This window comes from Balaenoptera ricei, chromosome 17 (assembly GCF_028023285.1).
Source record: "Balaenoptera ricei isolate mBalRic1 chromosome 17, mBalRic1.hap2, whole genome shotgun sequence".
Lineage (NCBI taxonomy): Eukaryota > Metazoa > Chordata > Mammalia > Artiodactyla > Balaenopteridae > Balaenoptera > Balaenoptera ricei.
The window spans coordinates 14039218-14052591 of record NC_082655.1 but is presented as its reverse complement, the minus strand read 5'-3'; the positions used below and the strand labels follow the sequence as shown (position 1 = coordinate 14052591).

Genomic DNA, 13374 nt, shown 5'->3' with positions numbered 1-13374 from the left:
AATAACCAATGACATATCCTCCCAAATTATTAAAGTGTATCCAGAGTGCATTTCTAAGTAATAACTATATGAGGATGTAGCAGGACCAAGGAGAAAGATCAGAGGAGGTAAGAGAGAGCTTTACTGCAAAGGAAGATAAAAATTGACAAACTTAAGAGGCTGCTTGGGGGAAAAAATAACTATAAGCCTCAATATGTTATGGATAACTAACAAAATTAAAGTAGAACATAAGACCTTCAAACTAACAAAATAAAATTTATCTATGGAAGTTAGTAAAAGAGAAAGATAAAAGCAGTATATATGTATTATAAATAAAAAACATGAAATGAGATTTCAAAAGTAACTAAAATTTGTGATAAGTTTAAGTAGCTTAAATGTACCAATCAAAAGACAAAGATTTCAACTGGATCATTTGACAGGGCAATGACAAGTTCACCACCATTTCCTCTTCTTGGATTGACAGAAAAGAAGGCATGTCCTAGTCTTCCTGACAGCTAATTTCTGAACATATGACTGAGTTCTGGACTGTGCTAATTGGCCAGAAGTTGTGTAAATCACTTTCAAGGTTGGCCCTTAAAAATATGATGCTCTAATTCTCCTTTCCCTGGTTGGATCAACTCAAGAGCCAATGTATTACAGCTCTGGTAATAGCCTATACCCTTGAGTCCCCTTTTGGAGTAGAATGATGCAGGAGAGCCATGTTTCCCACATCAAACTATGATGTGAATAAAAAATAATGAATTATTGTTGCATCTTTTGGGGTTTAAGCACATATTAGTATGGCCTCACCCTGACCAATATTGAAAAAGAGCTCTGGTCATAAATTACTTCCAAGAAACTGCCTGAATAAGGCAGAATACTTCAGAACACTGGAAATCTGGAAGTGAAGATATTATTCAAGGACACCATCCCCTCCCTGGCACTGATAAGGATCTAGCCTCTATGGTGCTGCATTTAGTTCAAGAATCAAGAAAACTATATGTTTATATGTCTTCTCAAAAACTAAGGCAAAATGATTTTTAGTATAAGCTGTTCTGGAATTGCATTGCAAGCCAGAACTAAAAAGACAGAGGTGCAATAAAAATTTAGCATTTACTCAACTCTAGCAGGAAACAAACTTCATGGAAAGTGTCTCTTGCACCAGCGCACCACGTAGAAACAAAACAATGAAACAGTCATGCAAAGATATGTTTCTGTTCTTGGTTGCTTTTACCACCTTCATTCCATTAAGCTCTTATACTTGCATTAAATAAGAAATGTATAAATTTCTAAATCACATACTTATAGCAGGTATGCATGTGTCCTTTACGCATCAATTCATAATCACATATGCAACAACGAACACACGTAAAATGAAATAAAAATAAAAGAGTGAAAACTAACACACCAGGCAAATATGGTTGAAAGAAATATAGTGTAGCAACATTAATTTCAGACTAAATAGAATTGAAAGCAAAAAATCATTATAAATAAAATTTTATCTTGTATGTAGGCTGATAAAAGGAACAAAAGATCCAAAAGATATGATAAAAATGAATATATTACCACATAAAAACTACATACATAATCTCTGACAGCAATTGATGAACTACAAAGAGAAACAGCTAAATCAGTAGTTGTAGTTGTAGATTTAAAACTCTGTGTTTCAGAAACAGACAGCTCAGGGAAACAAATTAAAAATTCATATATATGATAATTAATAACTGAACCAAAATATACATCAGCGACTTTATAGCACAATTTTTCTTTTCCAAGCAGACATGAAACATTCATACAACTCAATCAAGTACTGAGTCACACACACAAAAAAAGCCTCAATAAATTGCAAAGAAGCAATATCTTAGAGTTTTCCAATTATTACTCAATAAAATAGAAATCAAAACCAAATATAAAGTCTTATAGAAACTCCAAATATCTTTAAATCCAAAAAACATACAACTATACAGCACTTGGGTTAAAGAGAAATTCATAAGTGAAAATACTAAATTACAGCTGAGTGAGCACAAAAGCACTCCATGTCAAAATGTCTGGGAACAGTGAAGGAAGTACTGTGAGGGGCATAATATATCTTAGAAGTTATTTACCAGATGACAAGAAAGGTTATAAATAAGTGGGCTAAACATTCCCCAAAACACTAGGGGGAAAAAAGAGAATAAATCCAAAGAAGTAAGAAGAAGTTGTGAAGATGAAGACAGAAATCCATAAAGTAGAGAAAAAATATAGATAACATGTTTACAGCACATATGGCATATACGATATGCTAAGGGCTAAGTGCTTTACATATATTGACTCACTCACTCCTCACAACAACCCTTAGATAAAGGCAAAATTATTCATTCTCAATTTACAGATGAGTAAAGCAATGCAGAGAGAGATTGCATAACTTTCCCAAGATCACAAAGCTAGTAAGGACCAGAGAATGATTAATATTCCGTGCTTTTATCAACTGTGCTCTACTAACCCAAAGGCTGATTTTTCTTTTATAAAGACTTCCAAAGTAGATAAACTTCCAGAAAGACTGATCAAGGAGAGACACAGAGAGAGAGAGAAAGAGAGAGAGGGACGAAGAGAAAGCATTGTTGTTTTAGTCTGGGTAATTAAGGATAGTTGACAACAAAACCCCAAATCTCACTGGTATAGCATAATAAATGTTTTTTTACCTGCTTATATCGCAATCGTTGGTCAGTCAAATCCACAGGGCAATTCTCCTCAAGCAGCAATCAGGGGTCCATGGAAGCTGTGGCAGAAGAAGAAAGAGAAGGATGAGGAACACTGGCTCTTCACTTCCTTGATCTGGAAGTCACACTCTGCTCATCTTTCTTGGGTTTGCACCAACCAACAGTCACATGTCCTCACCCAAAATGAAGATGAGGGAATGTAGGAAAACACATACACTGTTTCGGTGATCACTAACAACCTCTGCAATTGTTGGAAGAGGTCATCAAGCGGATGTGACCACCCCTTGACCCCTTGGGCTGGCCCCAGCAATAGGAGGCTCCTCACCCCCTCCCCTGTCCTTTGAATGTACACTCTGCCCACTGTTCCCACAGTGGGAGCCAATTTCAAGGACACAACTTTGAGACAGTGGGGTGCTGTTGAGACCCTCTGGGTGGTATATGTGACTGAACCCTGTTAAGTCCTTTGTATAAACTTTTAAGATTCTGGCGGGCAGGTGTGTAGATCTACTCATTTTTTAGCCACCCAAGACAAGTCTTGTATGTAAGTTCCCTTGCTTATTAAAACTGCCATCTACCCATCTGAAGTGGTCTGCCTCTGTTTTTAGTCTCTCCCTGCCCTCCATGTATAGGGACTATTTTGTGAACCAACAGCAATAGATACAAAAAAGGTTAAAAGACTATAAAAGGATAAAAATCTACAAACAGATTTTTAAATATGTATTATTATTTTTTATTATTTTTAAAGAAATATTTAGAAAACTACTCAACAGTAAATTTGACAGTCTAGCTGTAACAGAAAAATTCCTGGGAAAAGATTAAATGCTGAAATTGGAACAAGAATAAATTATGTATCGTCAACAGCCAAACATTAACAAAAATGGAAATTCTTATCAAAATCTCTCTCTATCCTTGCCCCCCTTCCCAACAAAAAAATAAAGTCCCTGTACCAGCTAGAATCTTATTGTTTCTCAACCCCATATCCTCCCTTAGTTGTCCTGCTTTGTGATACTGGAGCTGGACCCTATAAACATTTCTTCTTTGCCAGCTGATGTAACATTAGGTTTTGTCAGTCCAGTGTTATGGAGGAACACTGCAGGAGAAGGAGACTTCTCTGCCTGGTTTCCATGTGCTTATTACTCCCCTCTGGCTCCTGTAGCATTCAGTGCCCACCAGCAAATTTCAGTGGCACCCCCATGGTGGCATTCTAGTGAGTTCCATCAGCCCCCCAGGCAGCTTCCCTGGGAGTTCAGTGTAAACTCCACAAGGGGTTTGTACTTGGCAAGTTCTGTGGGCTCTCCATCTGACTTTCCAGGGAATCTCACAGGTGATCCAGCAGGAAGCTTCTGGTGAGTTCTGCTAGCACCACAGCCAGCCCCTAGCAAATTCAGGAACAACCCTGTATACAGTGTCCCACTCCCTTTTCTAGAGAGTCTCCTAGGCACCCCAGTAGAGGGTTTCCTGTTGAGTTTCAGCAGAACTCAAGGGCCAATTTCCCATCTAGTTCCATCATCAGGACCCCAGAAGGCAGGTTCCTGCAACTTTTGATGCCCCAGTAGGCAGTTTCCTCATTATCAGCCTGGTCCTATGGCACATAAGTAACTTTCCCACAACCCAGAGAACTATAGTCACGCCCTCTCCAACAAAGTCTAAATCTCAGCCTTTGGTGGGGAGGAGGGATCCCTTTTCCAAATTTGTTCCCCCTGGACTTCTGCCTCAGCCATAAAAGGAGTGAATTGTCTATATACATGCTATTCTGTGTTCCTTAGAGTTCCACATTACTATTTAATAACTCGTGTTACTCCTTTTTCTCTTCAAATTACTCTATGATTTCTGTCCTCTGACTGGATACTGACTGATACAGTCCAAGACCTAGACAGTCTTAAAGGGACATTTCACCAAATTTCAAGGCACAGATAATATATTTTATACAAGTTATCCAGAACAAAGAAAAAAAAAGAAAAATAATTTTATGATTCTAGTGCAGCCCAGCTTCTCAAACTAGATTAGGACAATAAACGAAAACATAATTCCATGTATTTCAATAGATAAATAGAAAAACAGTCTGTGGTACATCCAGGCAGTGGAATAGTTTTCAGCAATCAAAAAAAAATGAGCTATCAAGCCATGAAAAGACATGTGGGAACCTTAAATGTTTATTGTTAAGTGAAAGAAGCCAATCCGAAAAGGCTACAAACTGTATGATTCCATTCCAACTATATCACATTTTGGAAAAGAAAAAACCATGCAGACAGTAAAAGACCAATGGTTGTCAAGGCTTGAGGCAGGGGAAAGGACAAATGGAAGGAACACTGAGGTTTTTTTAGGTCATGAAACTATTCTGTATGATACTGTAATGGTGGATACAGGACACTATACATTTGTCAATACCTATAGGACCTACAACACCAAGAGTAAACCCTGATGTAAACTATAGACTCTAGCTAATAATAACGTAACAATAATTGCTCATCAATTGTAATAAATGTAAGGTGCTAATAATAGAGCAAACTGGGGGAGGGGTGTGAGACAGTGCGTAGGAACTCTTTAATATCTGCTCAATTTTTCTGAAACTTAAAACTTCTCAAAAAAGTTTGTTAAAGAAACCCCACAGCAGCTCATGCAGCTCAATATCAAAAAAACAAATAACCCAGTCCAAAAACGGGCAGAAGACCTAAACAGACATTTCTCCAAAGAAGATATACAGATTGCCAATAAACACACGAAAGAATGCTCAACATCATTAATCATTAGAGAAATGCAAATCAAAACTACAATGAGATATCAACTCACACCAGTCAGAATGGCCATCATCAAAAAATCTACAAACAATAAATACTGGAGAGGGTGTGGAGAAAAGGGAATCATCTTGCACTGTTGGTGGGAAAGTAAATTGATACAGCCACTATGGAGAACAGTATGGAGGCTCTTTAAAAAACTAAAAATAGAACTACCATACGACCCAGCAATCCCACTCCTGGGCATATACTCTGAGAAAACCATAATTCAAAAAGAGTCGTGTACCATAATGTTCATTGCAGCTCTATTTACAATAGCCAGGACATGGAAGCAACCTAAGTGTCCATCAACAGATGAATGGATAAAGAAGATGTGGCACATATATACAATGGAATATTACTCAGCCATAAAAAGAAATGAAATTGAGTTTTTTGTAGTGAGGTGGATGGACCTAGAGTCTGTCATACAGAGTGAAGTAAGTCAGAAAGAGAAAAACAAATACCGTATGCTAACACATATATATGGAATCTAAAAAAAAAAAAAAAATGGTCATGAAGAACCTAGGGGCAGGATGGGAATAAAGACGCAGACCTACTAGAGAATGGACTTGAGGACACGGGGAGGGGGAAGGGTAAGCTGGGACAAAGTGAGAGAGCGGCATGGACATATATACACTACCAAATGTAAAACCAATAGCTAGTGGGAAGTAGCCACAAAGCACAGGGAGATCAGCTCGGTGCTTTGTGACCACCTAGAGGGGTGGGATAGGGAGGGTGGGAGGGAGGGAGATGCAAGAGGGAAGAGATATGGGGATATATGTATATGTATAGCTGATTCACTTTGTTATAAAGCAAAAACTAACACACCATTGTAAAGCAATTATATTCCAATAAAGATGTCAAAATAAATAAATAAATAAATAAAAGAAACCCCACAATTTCATACCTGTCTCACTTATGAATATAATTGCTAAAATATTAAAACAAATACTGGATAAACAAACCTAGTATTATTTAAATAACCATACGATGATGAAATAAGGTTTACAACACGAATAAAATAATGAATCCGCATAAAAATATGTTAATATAATTTAACATATTAATGGCCAAAAGGAAAAAAATTACCTGGTCCTATTAGTAGGTTCAGAAACATATAGATGAAATTCAATACCAATTTATGACACAAAGTATCACAAACCAGATTAGAAACTCTCTTAACATCATAAAGGCTATATCTTTAAAGTCAATATTAAATTCTTAATGGAGAACATAAAACAAATTGGGGAAATGTAAAAATGTCTTTATATAGAGAGGATATAATAATTTCCATTGCACATCCAGCAGAATCAACAAACTATTATAAAGGAGTTCATCAAGCTTTCTGAACATAGAAAAATCAATAGCATTTTTTAATTTCTGCAATAAGCAATTCAAACAGATAGTAGAAAATAAGATACCATTTTAAAAACTATAAGTATATAGAAATTAACCTAATAAAATGAACATCTTAACAGAGAAAACTTTAACACCCTATTAAAAGTCATAAAATAGACCCGAAAAAATGGAGAAATTATGACATCCATGGCGAGTTTGACTTAACATTGTAAAGATGTCAATTATCTCCAAAACTTTTTCTTAAAATTTCACCAGCACTGACTGCTGGATCCTTCTCCAAAATTCACCCTGGATAGACTATGAAAGAGGGAGAGAAGCACGGATCTGAGAATCTTACAACTATAACCACAAAACAAACAAAAAAATTGTGAGAAACGCATTTGAAGACCAAAGAAGACTCATGAATTAAAACGGATGGAGAGGAGCTTCAAGATGGTGGAAGAGTAAGACACGGAGATCACCTTCCTCCCCACAAATACATCAGAAATACATCTACATGTGGAACAACTCCTACAGAACACCTACTGAACGCTGGCAGAAGGCCTCAGACCTTCCAAAAGGCAAGAAACTCCCCACGTACCTGGGTAGGGTAAAAGAAAAAAGAAATAACAGAGGCAAAAGAATAGGGACGGGACCTGCACCAGTGGGAGGGAGCTGTGAAGGAGGAAAGGTTTCCACACACTAGGAAGGCCCTTTGCGGGTGGAGACTGTGGGTGGTGGAGGGGGGGAAGCTTCGGAGCCGTGGAGGAGAGCGCAGCCACAGGGGTGCGGAGGGCAGAGCGGAGAGATTCCCGCATGGAGGATCAGTGCCGAGTAGCACTCACCAGCCCGAGAGGCTTGTCTGCTCACCCGCTGGGGCGGGCGGGGCTGGGAGCTGAGGTTCGGGCTTCGGTCGGATCCCAGGGAGAGGACTGGGGTTGGCGGCTTGAACACAGCCTGAAGGGGCTAGAGTGCCACGGCTAGCCACGAGGGAGTCTGGGAAAAGGTCTGGAGCTGCCGAAGAGACAAGAGACTTTTTCTTGCCTCTTTGTTTCCTGGTGCGCAAGGAGAGGGGATTAAGAGTGCCGCTTAAAGGAGCTCCAGACATGGGCGCGAGCCGCGGCTATCAGCACGGACCCCAGAGACGGGCATGAGACGCTAAGGCTGCTGCTGCCGCCACCAAGAAGCCTCTGTGCGAGCACAGGTCACTCTCCACACCGCCCCTCCCGGGAGCCTGTGCAGCCCGCCACGGCCAGACTCCCGTGATCCAGGGACAACTTCCCCGCGAGAACTCACAGCGCGCCTCAGGCTGGTGCAGCGTCATGCCGGCGTCTGCCGCTGCAGGCTCGCCCCGCCTCCGTGCCCTTCCCTCCCCCCGGCCTGAGTGAGCCAGAGCCCCCGAATCAGCTGCTCCTTTAACCCCGTCCTGTCTGAGCGAAGAACAGATGCCCTCAGGCGACCTAAACGCAGAGGCAGGTCCAAATCCAAAGCTGAACCCCGGGAGATGTGCGAACAAAGAAGAGAAAGGGAAATTTCTCCCAGCAGCCTCAGGAGCAGTGGATTAAAGCTCCACAATCAACCTGATGTACCCTGCCTCTGTGGAATGCTTGAATCGACAACGAATCATCCCAAATTGAGGAGGTGGACTTTGGGAGCAACGACATATATATTTTTTTCCCTTTTTCTCTTTTCGTGAGTGGGTATGTGTATGCTTTGTGTGATTTTGTCTGTACAGCTTTGCTTTTACCATTTGTCCTAGGGTTCTGTCTGTCCGTTTTGCTTTGGTATTTCTTTTAATTACTTAAAAAAATTTTTTTCTTAATAATTATTTTTTATTTTAATAACTTTATTTTATTTTATTTTATCTTCTTTCTTTCTTTTTTTTCTCCCTTTTATTCTGAGCCATGTGGAGGACAGGCTCTTGGTGCTCCAGCCAGGCATCAGGACCGTGCCACTGACGTGGGAGAGCCAAGTTCAGGACACTGGTCCACAAGAGACCTCACAGCTCCACGTAATATCAAACAGTGAAAATCTCACAGAGATATCTATCTCAATGCCAAGACCCAGCTCCACTCAACAACCAGCAGGCTAGAGTGCAGGACACCCTATGCCAAACAACTAGCAAGACAGGAACACAACCCCATCCATTAGCACAGAGGCTGCCTAAAATCATAATAAGGCCACAGACACCCAAAAACACACACCAGATGTGGACCTGCCCACCAGAAAGACAAGATCCAGCCTCATCCACTAGACACAGGTAGTAGTCCCCTCCACCAGGAAGCCAACACAACCCACTGAACCAACTTTAGCCACTACGGACAGACACCAAAAACAATGGGAACTACAAACCTGCAGCCTGTGAAAAGGAGACCCCAAACACAGTAAGTTAAGCAAAATGAGAAGACAGAGAAACACAGAGCAGATGAAGTAGCAAGGCAAAAACCCACCAGACCTAACAAATGAAGAGGAAATAGGCAGTCTACCTGAAAAAGAATTCAGAATAATGATAGTAAAGATGATCCAAAATCTTGGAAATACAATGGAGAAAATATAAGAAACGTTTAACAAAGACCTAGAAGAACTAAAGAGCAAACAAACAGTGATGAACAGCAAAATAAATGAAATTTAAAATTCTCTAGAAGGGATCAATAGCAGAATAACTGAGGCACAAGAACGGATAAGTGACCTGGAAGATAAAATAGTGGAAATAACTACTGCAGAGAAGAATAAAGAAAATAGAATGAAAAGAATTGAGGACAGTCTCAGAGACCTCTGGGACAACATTAAATGCACCAACATTCGATTTGTAGGGGTCCCAGAAGAAGAAGAGATAAAGAAAGGGACTGAGAAAATATTTGAAGAGATTGTAGTTGAAAACTTCCCGAATATGGGAAAGGAAATAGTTAATCAAGTCCAGGAAGCACAGAGAGTCCCATACAGGATAAATCCAAGGAGAAACATGCCAAGACACATATTAATCAAACTATCAAAAATTAAATACAAAGAACAAATATTAAAAGCAGCAAGGGAAAAACAACAAGTAACACATAAGGGAATCCCCATAAGGTTAACAGCTGATCTTTCAGCAGAAACTCTGCAAGCCAGAAGGGAGTGGCAGGACATATTTAAAGTGATGAAAGAGAAGAACCTACAACCAAGACTACTCTACGCAGCAAGGATCTCATTCAGATTTGACAGAGAAATTAAAAGCTTTACAGACAAGCAAAAGCTACGAGAATTCAGCACCACAAAACCAGCTTTACAACAAATGCTAAAGGAACTTCTCTAGGCAGGAAACACAAGAGAAGGAAAAGACAATAATAAACCCAAAACAATTAAGAAAATGGTAATAGGAACATACATATCTATAATTACCTTAAATGTAAATGGATTAAATGCTCCAACCAAAAGACACAGACTGGCTGAATGTATACAAAAACAAGACCCATATATACGCTGTCTACAAGAGACCAACTTCAGACCTAGGGACATATACAGACTGAAAGTGAGGGGATGGAAAAAGATATTCCATGCAAATGGAAATCAAAAGAAAGCTGGAGTAGCAATTCTCATATCAGACAAAATAGACTTTAAAAGAAAGACTATTACAAGAGACAAAGAAGGACACTACATAATGATCAAGGGATCAATCCAAGAAGAAGATGTAATAATTGTAAATATTTAGGCACCCAACATAGGAGCACGTCAATACATAAGGCAAATGCTAACAGCCATAAAAGGGGAAATCAACAGTAACACAATCATAGTAGGGGACTTTAACACCCCACTTTCACCAATGGACAGATCATCCAAAATGAAAATAAATAAGGAAACACAAGCTTTAAATGATACATTAAACAAGATGGACTTAATTGATATTTATAGGACATTCCATCCAAAAACAACAGAATACACATTCCTCTCAAGTGCTCATGGAACATTCTCCAGGATCGATCATATCTTGGGTCACAAATCAAGCCATGGTAAATTTAAGAAAATTGAAATCGTATCAAGTATCTTTTCCGACCACAATACTATGAGACTAGATAACAATTACAGGAAAAAATCTGTAAGAAATACAAACACATGGAGGCTAAACAAGACACTACTTAATAACCAAGAGATCACTGAAGAAATCAAAGAGGAAATCAAAAAATACCTAGAAACAACTGACAATGAAAACATGACAACTCAAAACCTACGGGATGCAGCAAAAGAAGTTCTAAGAGGGAAGTTTATAGCTATACAAGCATACCTTAAGAAACAAGAAACATCTCAAATAAACAACCTAACCTTACACCTAAAGCAATTAGAGAAAGAAGAACAAAAAACCGCAAAGTTAGCAGAAGGAAAGAAATCATAAAGATCAGATCAGAAATAAATGAAAAAGAAATGAAGGAAACGATAGCAAAGATCAATAAAACTAAAAGCTAGTTCTTTGAGAAGATAAACAAAATTGATAAACCAATATCCAGACTCATCAAGAAAAAGAGGGAGAGAATTCAAATCAGTAGAATTAGAAATGAAAAAGGAGAAGTAACAACTGACACTGCAGAAATACAAAGGATCATGAGAGATTTCTACAGGCATCTATAAGCCAATAAAATGGACAACCTGGAAGAAATGGACAAATTCTTGGAAATGCACAACCTTCCGAGACTGAACCACAAAGAAATAGAAAATATGAACAGACTAACCACAAGTAATGAAATTGAAACTCTGATTTAAAATCTTCCAACAAACAAAAGTCCAGGACCAGATGGCTTCACAGGTGAATTCTATCAAACGTGTAGAGAAGAGCTAACACCCATCTTTCTCAAACTCTTCCAAAAACTGCAGAGGAAGGAACACTCCCAAACTCATTCTATGAGGCCACCATCACCGTGATACCAAAACCAGACAAAGATACTACAAAAAAAGAAAATTACAGGCCAATATCACTGATGAACATAGATGCAAAAATCCTCAACAAAATACTAGTGAACAGAAGCCAACAGCACGTTAAAAGGATCATACACCATGATCAAGTGGGGTTTATCCCAGGAATGCAAGGATTCTTCAATATACGCAAATCAATCAATGTGATACACCATATTAACATACTGAAGGAGAAAAACCATATGATCATCTCAATCGATGCAGAGAAAGCTTTCGACAAAATTCAACACCCATTTATGATAAAAACCCTCCAGAAAGTAGGCATAGAGGGAACTTTCCTCAACATAATAAAGGCCATATATGACAAACCCACAGCCAACTTCATCCTCAATGGTGAAAAACTGAAACCATTTCCACTAAGATCAGGAACAAGACAAGGTTGCCCACTCTCACCACTATTATTCAATATAGTTTTGGAAGTGTTAGCCACAGCAATTAGAGAAGAAAAAGAAATAAAAGGAATCCAAATTAGAAAAGAAGAAGTAAAGCTGTCACTGTTTGCAGATGACATGATACTATACATAGAGAATCCTAAAGATGCTACCAGAAAACTACTAGAGCTAATCAATGAATTTGGTAAAGTAGCAGGATACAAAATTAATGCACAGAAATCTCTGGCATTCCTATAAACTAATGATGAAAAGTCTGAAAGTGAAATTAAGAAAACACTCCCATTTACCACTGCAACAAAAAGAATAAAATATCTAGGAATAAACCTACCTAAGGAGACAAAAGACCTGTATGCAGAAAATTATAAGACATTGATGAAAGAAATTAAAGATGATACAAATAGATGGAGAGATATACCATGTTCTTGGATTGGAAGAATCAACATTGTGAAAATGACTATACTACCCAAAGCAATCTACAGATTCAGTGCAATCCCTATCAAACTACCAAGGGCATTTTTCACAGAACTAGAACAAAAAATTTCACAATTTGTATGGAAACACAAAAGACCCCGAATAGCCAAAGCAATCTTGAGAACGAAAACTGGAGCTGGAAGAATCAGGCTCCCTGACTTCAGACTATACTACAAAGCTACATTAATCAAGACAGTATGGTACTGGCACAAAAACAGAAATATAGATCAATGGAACAGGCTAGAAAGCCCAGAGATAAACCCACACACATATGGTCACCTTATCTTTGATAAAGGAGGAAAGAATACACAGTGGAGAAAAGACAGCCTCTTCAATAAGTGGTGCTGGGAAAACTGGACAGGTACATGTAAAAGTATGAAATTAGAACACTCCCTAACACCATACACAAAAATAAACTCAAAATGGATTAAAGACCTAAATGTAAGGCCAGACACTATCAAACTCTTAGAGGAAAACATAGGCAGAACACTCTATGACATAAATCACAGCAAGATCCTTATTGACCCACCTCCTAGAGAAATGGAAATAAAAACAAAAATAAACAAATGGGATCCAATGAAACTTAAAAGCTTTTGCACAGCAAAGGAAACCATAAACAAGACCAAAAGACAACCCTCAGAATGGGAGAAAATATTTGCAAATGAAGCAACTGACAAAGGATTAATCTCCAAAATTTACAAGCAGCTCATGCAGCTCAATAGCAAAAAAACAAAAAACCCAATCCAAAAATGGGCAGAAGACCTAAATAGACATTTCTCC

General features: G+C 38.7%; 1 protein-coding gene across 15 annotated transcripts in view; it reads right to left on the bottom strand.

Annotated features, from left to right (window-relative positions):
* Positions 1-13374, bottom strand: part of LRATD2 (LRAT domain containing 2) — a 714718-nt gene that overhangs the window by 461319 nt on the left and 240025 nt on the right. For all 15 annotated transcript variants that reach the window (XR_009498431.1, XR_009498437.1, XR_009498433.1 and 12 more), the window contains one exon: positions 2661-2737. The gene's annotated coding sequence lies outside the window, so the exon portion shown is untranslated. The remainder of the gene's footprint in view (positions 1-2660; positions 2738-13374) is intronic.